Below are 7,382 nucleotides of genomic sequence, written 5' to 3' on the forward strand. Positions count from 1 at the left end.
TTTTAATATAATATTATATTAATTATAATATTTTCCCCCCTTATAACTTTGTTAAAAATTATTTAAGTGTAGATATGATCACTAATTATAAAAGATTTTGATGCATCATGTCGCATTCGTCTGGTATGGATATAAAAAGCCAATGGCAGTTCTTTCAGCCTTCAATAGTTAATTAAAATGCAACTGTGGTTTGATATAACTGTATTCCCCTACAGAGCTCTATCCTAAAGATAGTGGAGTGTTAATATGTCTGGCTGTCTGAATATATAATGGACACCTCAAAACTGTTCCCCACTCATATTCCTCTGGGACATAAGGGTAAACCATATAAACACGTTGTTTGAGGTCTCGGGAGAATAGAGTAAATTGACCGATAGCGCCATCTGCTGTTTTGGAAGAGGAAGTTGCTCCATTGCATTTGTGAGAAAATAGGTTGGGTGCATTTGTGAGAAAGTCGATTTTTTTCTTTGCAAAGCAGATTGTGTTTGTTTGTTAAATTTTGGCACATAATTAACTCCATACCCCAAACACCCACTCCTAAGGGTTTTAAGCTGGGCTGAAATTGAGTCATGCAACACAACAACAATCCCAATATTTAGGTTGTTGTATAAATATATAGAAATATAAAACAACAATAAATTGCATTGCCGAAATTTCAGGTCAAATTGTATGGAACTCTAAAGTGTTCAAAATAAAATAAATAAATAAATAAATAAATAGGACATGATAAAATAAATAACTCTATGAATAAATAAAACACAGATATGTAATATGAGAATGATATTGTAAAATAATGAAACACATTTTAAAAAAAAACTTATTATTGTGAAATATATTGCTCTCTACAAATTTATGGTCATTATTTTTCCCAATAACAGAGATTATTGCAGAGGCATTTTATTTAATTGCAGCTGTTTTTATTCCAAAATGTTATTTGAAACGCTCTATTGTTTTACCCTTTTCTTTACTTTTACTGTATGTTTTGTATTATAATTTTGTGACGCTGAAAAGGCTGATAAAGGTTTTGTGCTGAACGATATTGTCGGCTCTGAGCTCTTTTCCTCCGGCTATCCGACCCAAAGCGGCACAGTTTGTGTGCATGTGAATGTATTGTAATCCTATTCCATACGTGTTCTGAAACCACGCCCCCTTTCACTTTTAAGCTACAGAGGGAGAGATATGGATCATTTCTCGATACAGCAAAGAATGAATAATTGCCATAGATAAAAATTGAAAAAAAAAAAAAGAAAAGGTGGAACTGAAAATTTACGTGACAAGAAGAAAAAGCTTTAAAAGCATATGCTGTGAAATTCTTCAAATTAACAGATTCTGCCTTTGGCGTGAGGGGAAGTTACAGTTCCACAGGCTCTGACAGCTCTAACATTACGGTCAGGGACTGCGGGTCTGGATCCAGCAGCCTCAGGGTCAGTGATGATGATGACCAGCACCTCTCCCCTTCTGTACCCGAGCCAAGTGAAAATCAACTGAACAGATAAACTAGAATAAAATCAGAGGCAGCATTAGCTGGGGCTAGTAAACTTACTCATTTTAACTATTATTGTAAACATTATTAATTCAAAATAAGGCTGAGAAAATATTATTTTGAATTAATATTGACTACAGTAATAATTACTAGCATGAGCTGATGCTGCTACTGATTTTATTCCAGATGACCTGTTCAGTTTGATTGGCATCATTTTCACTCTGGTAGAGAAGGGGAGAGGTGTTGGTCATCATCAGCAGGCACTGGTTCATATCTTATACACTGATGAGTGGTGTATCTTATACACTGGTGAGTGGTGTATCTTATACACTGATGAGTGGTGTATCTTATACACTGATGAGTGGTGTATCTTATACACTGATGAGTGGTGTATCTTACACTGATGAGTGGTGTATCTTACACTGATGAGTGGTGTGTATCTTACACACTGATGAGTGGTGTATCTTATACACTGATGAGCGGTGTGTATCTTATACACTGATGAGTGGTGTATCTTATACACTGATGAGTGGTGTATCTTATTCACTGATGAGTGGTGTATCTTATACACTGATGAGTGGTGTATCTTACACTGATGAGTGGTGTATCTTATACACTGATGAGTGGTGTATCTTATACACTGGTGAGTGGTGTATCTTATACACTGATGAGTGGTGTATCTTATACACTGATGAGTGGTGTATCTTACACTGACTGCATCAAGATGATATCCCCGACTTAATGTTCTTTCCTTTGTTATATAAATACGACCCAATATATGTTCAGATACTTCAAATGATATGCTTAAAAAGCATTAATTTCTGTATTGCGTTAAATTTTTGTACTAGTAAGTTGTGTTAAAAATAAATATCCACATTAATGAGCCAGTGTATTATGATGTTAGATGTGGTGGGCTGTTGTGGGCCAGGTAGTCCAGGGCCACTTTTTGGTCCCAGTCCACCCCTGGTGCCTGGTCAAAAGTCACGAAAGATGGCGGATGGTGTGAACTTCAGTCAGTTATATGAGGCGCTTCACTCATGCACACACACATGAAACACTTGCATACACATATATGAAATATTCACACTTACATATATACTACTAACTGCTCAAACAACTACATATGAAATGCGCACACATACACACAAACTCTCCGTGCACACACACCTATGAAACGCGCGTATGAAACGCACACACCTATGAGACGTATGCACATACACTCACAAACTCTCCGTGCACACACACCTACAGTATGAGACGCGCGAGCACACAAAGACACACCTATGAGACGCGCACAAAGCGAACTGTAGCGGTGTAGGAAATGAGTGAACAACGGATCTTCAGTTTAGCGGGAAAGGGAATGAATAGTTTCCTATCAGTCATTACGTATCACTGGAGTGTGAAAAAATTTTACTCGAAAAATTATTTATATTTTTATCATAATTATCCTCGAGGACGACATCATATAAATAGGACACAATAATTTACATTTTAATTTAATTAAGGAACCATTTGTATTATATAGACTAGTAATCTGTAAAAAAAGAGCTCAGAGAGTTTGTGTGTGTATGTGTGTGCGTCTCATATGTAGTTGTTTGAGCAGTTAGTAGTATATATGTATGTGTGAATGTTTCATATATGTGTATGCAAGCGTTTCATATGTGTGTGCATGAGTGAAGTTTGATTTAAGCCCTATACGGCACCTCATACAGTTCTGCTTATTTTAGCAGATCAGATAGAGAGGGATAATTTACCAGTGTTCTGCCACCTACTGCATAGAATACGTATTGCACCATTAGACCTAAATCGATACTTCATGCGCTAATACTTACGTATGAATAAAGGAGCGACTAATCACACAGCTGGCTCCGCCCTATCGCTCTTGATTGACAGACAAAGTCATTCTGCTGAAAAGTCGCATTATGAAATAAATCGGGAAAAACGGGATTTTGAAATAAAAACTGACTTTGAAAAAATGACATTTTGGAATAAAAAAAGGCGGGAATAATATAAAATGACTCTCTGTATAAAAATAATCTCTGTTATTGGAAAATATAATGACCACAAAATATTATTTTATAATAATAAATAAATTTAGATAGAAAAGTGCAATATATTTCACAATAATGCGCTTTTTTCTTTTTTCAAAATGTATTCCATTATTTCACAATATCATTCTCATATTACATAATTATTCATAGGGTTATTTATTTCATCATCTCCTATTTATTTATTTAATTTTGAACACTTTGGAGTTCCATAAAATTGCAATGGCTAAAAATTAAAACATTTTTATTGCAACAATCTTTTATTCAGCTCTTGTTTTTTATCTTGCTTCAAAGAATTTTGCTCCATTTCCTGTTAGCAGAATGTCTTCTTTTTTTTTTTTGCACAGTGTTGACATTAATGTGCCTTCTGTACCACCCCGTGTGAGCAGTTGATTGAAACACATACTGGAACAGCACAGCTCATCTGTTTACCCTCTTGAATGCAGCATTCTGCAACAGATAGTAGCAATGATTACCCCAATGATGCACATTGCTCTCCTATACCATCTAAAAAAATAAACACATTTTAATGTGCCAGTGGGCCTCATTGATCAAGCTTTGATCAAGGATATGATTACATTTATTCAGAAATAATACATTAATAAATATACAAGTTTAAAGATTTGATTTGTAAATGTAAAAAATCATTTATATCCTAATAACACTACTGAGTGTGTGTAAATTCATTCATCAACCTGCAGGATTCCTGCTCTGTTCCATCTGAAATATTTTCTGGAGTTGAAACTGTTGATGTTCATGAGATGTAGAGATGCCTTTTTATCCACAGAGCTATCTGAAAGCACTTCAGAGTTTCCATCAGAAACACATCCTCATGCTAATGCACTCAGAGCTCCGTCCAGAACATTTTCACAAAACCAGAGGCTTTATTTCACTGAATTTATTTAAGTAATATAAAAAGAAAGAAAGAGCGTTGACATACACCCATAAGAATGGTTCGGGGACGTTACTTTTTAAAGTAACTAATTACATTACAAAATTACTGTCTTTATAAAGTAATCAGTTACATTACAGCGTTACTTTCTAATAAAAGTAAGTTCGAGTACTTTTCCATTGCAGAAAACAAAAAACTCCTTTGTGATTCCTCATGCATGTTGTTTTAGTCAAGACCTTGATAATTATTCTATCATCATCACTCTGGCCCATAAACTATTAACTACTATCACCTCTATCTCACCTACGCGGGTTTCGCGCAATGGTTCATCATGATTCCGGGATATACTGTAACAGCAGGAATACCAGAAGGGGATGGGTTATCGGGGTCGGGGGCTTCTAGGATGACTTTCACTTTTACACACACGAATGGATTGGGAATGACCGCTGTCTGGCTCACAAATTACATAAATTGTCTGAATAACAGATTACCTTTTTGAAAATATAACTAAATAACTGAGTACTTAAATGGCGGACCTAACGTGTTAGATTACTCGTTACATCAAAAAAGTAATCCAGGTACTCTAACGCATTACACCCAACACTGCCCATAAGGTACATGGCTGCACAGAGCTGTATGCTGTTCACAACTGGTCAGCCGAAAGACATTTTCATTTTTTACGATAAATTATAAAAGAAAAACATCTCTCTCTCTCTCTCTCTCTCTCTCTCTCTACAAGTAGAACTTTGTCTTAGTCTACTGTTAGGTTTAAATGAAGAAGAAATGTGTCCGAGCGAAGTTTTAGGCTAAGAGAAGAAAAGTTATTTCTTGTTGTGTCCGCTGCACCTTGATACACTTGATACACTAAAGAGAGCACATTTAAACGGTGCTACGTCCCGAACATCAAAAGAACATCTGGGTACAGGATATAGAAGGTGTTACCACATAAGGCATGAGGAAGCACAGTGAGGGGTCTATTCTCAAGGGACAGGAATCTTCTGTCTTACAATATTATAAAAGCTTACATCTACTTAACCGGACAAAGTATATATATCTGAAAAGAAAATCCCGAGATAATAGTAAATCAATTCATAAATCACGTAAAACACACAGTATAAAGTATTTATGACATACATTTCTACTTAATATGCTGTACTTTTAAAGATTACATTTGCTCAATAAACTATATTTAGCAAAATTCATGTATAACCCAATAAAAAAATAAAAAATCCAAAGTTGGTCACATTTTAGCATTTAGAAATCAAAGTCTAACGGTGTGACTCATCAAAGTCTTCATTGTTATTTCTGTAAAATAACAGATAAAATAAAAGGTTATTAAAATAGAGTTCTGTGGTTTGCACATTTTTTATTTTCATTTTTATAAATATGGCTTAATATGTTAAAGCTCTTTAATTTATTAACCTTCTTCTGCATGTTGACCCACTTCTTCAGTGTTGTCTTGGAACCGCCCCCTGAAAACTCCGAAAGCAAGGATAACCCCTGTCATCAGGGAAAATCCTATAACCTGAAATTGGGGAAAAGAAAAAAGAAAAAGAAAAAACAAATAGTTAGGCCAGCACATCATTGCACAATCAGTATATATTTTATTAAAGCACTTGAAGATTTTTCTTTTTCAGATACAATTTGCCTTACTTGCTAAATTGTATATGACTTTTGTATTAGAACAAATAGTGATATGTATAATACTTACAACCAGTAGGAACAAGACAAGAGCAAGGTTTTTTTTTTTTTTTTTTAGCAATGAAGCAATCATGTTTAAAATGTATACAAGTGTCTGATTATCTTAGCGCACTCAGAGCTCACCTGAGATATGAATGTCACCTTCAGAATCCACAGCTGACTCCCTAACTCAGAGGTTCCATTTCCAATTGGTTTGCACCAGTTTCCAGTCCCCAGAATGTCAGATTTAAGGTAAAGACCTTCCCAATTCGAATAAGCACAGGCCAAGTATCGGCCATCAAGGAAATAAAGAGACACCCAGGTAAATACAGAGAGAATAGAGTAGAAAATTCTTTTTTCTTTACATCCAGAGCTGTAATTTTTTGAGCTGTTTTTTTTCTTTTTTCGATCTACACACACCAGTGTAAAAACTAAGCAACCAACAGCTGGGACAGCGCCATATAAAATACTAATCACATGATTGTAGTCATGCTTGCAAGGACAAACAAAGTTATCACCCAGCATTTCTTCCAGAGCCAAGAGAGCAATACAAAACATCCCAAAACGTCCCACGTATTTCTCGCAGAATGTCCAAAGAACTTGCATGATGACCGTCAGAGAAAAAAATATTTGAATACAAAGACCTTAGTTTGTTGTGATAAAATGAGGTTTATTTAGTCACTGCTCTTATATACTGTACCCTGCTGTGTGATGTGTAGCGCTCCTCCCTCAATTTACATATAAGGATGTTAAAATGTAGTAAATCTAGCAAGCCAGGAGAGAAAAGAAACTTGATAAAAAAAAAAACAACACATTTTAAATAATTTCTAACTGCATTTTATGTGTCCCGTCAAGGAATTTTTTGGTGGTGCATGAATAAAAACAAAAAAGAGACACAAGGAAGCTGTGAGAAAACGAAACTGTCAATAATTCTTTACTTGTTATAAAAACACAAATGAGATAAAGATTTAAACTAATAGACCAAATAAACGATCAGATATTTGACCAAGCAGCAGCGCATTACAAATATAGCGTATACAAATATACAAAGTTGTCTAGGTTTCTGATTGTGATTATGGTAAAACACTCTTAATCCTGATCAGTGATCTGATTTTACAACTTTTCCTTCCTTACATCTACCTTCATCTTTCTGTTCCTTTAAAATGTTAAGTAATACTAAGTAAATTGCTATCCATTGTTTCTGCACAGAAAAAGATTGAAAAGTGACACATAAACGATGTTTAAATGTGAATTCAAATGTTTGAGCTTCCTGTTTTTT

At 34.9% G+C, this 7,382-nt stretch overlaps 1 long non-coding RNA gene across 2 annotated transcripts; it reads right to left on the bottom strand.

The window, feature by feature from the left end:
- Positions 1–3,942: 3,942 nt before the first annotated feature.
- Positions 3,943–6,771, bottom strand: LOC128512377 (uncharacterized). 2 transcript variants are annotated; one of them, XR_008356294.1, is made up of 4 exons: positions 6,248–6,771; positions 5,846–5,948; positions 4,227–5,728; positions 3,943–3,981 (listed from the first exon to the last, which is right to left on the bottom strand). It is a non-coding gene; the product is annotated as an uncharacterized LOC128512377 (long non-coding RNA). The 2 variants fall into 2 exon arrangements; XR_008356293.1 differs by having other exon boundaries at positions 3,955–5,728; positions 6,248–6,767.
- Between the last annotated feature and the right edge of the window lie 611 nt (positions 6,772–7,382).

This window comes from Clarias gariepinus, chromosome 24, assembly GCF_024256425.1.
Source record: "Clarias gariepinus isolate MV-2021 ecotype Netherlands chromosome 24, CGAR_prim_01v2, whole genome shotgun sequence".
Taxonomy (NCBI): domain Eukaryota; kingdom Metazoa; phylum Chordata; class Actinopteri; order Siluriformes; family Clariidae; genus Clarias; species Clarias gariepinus.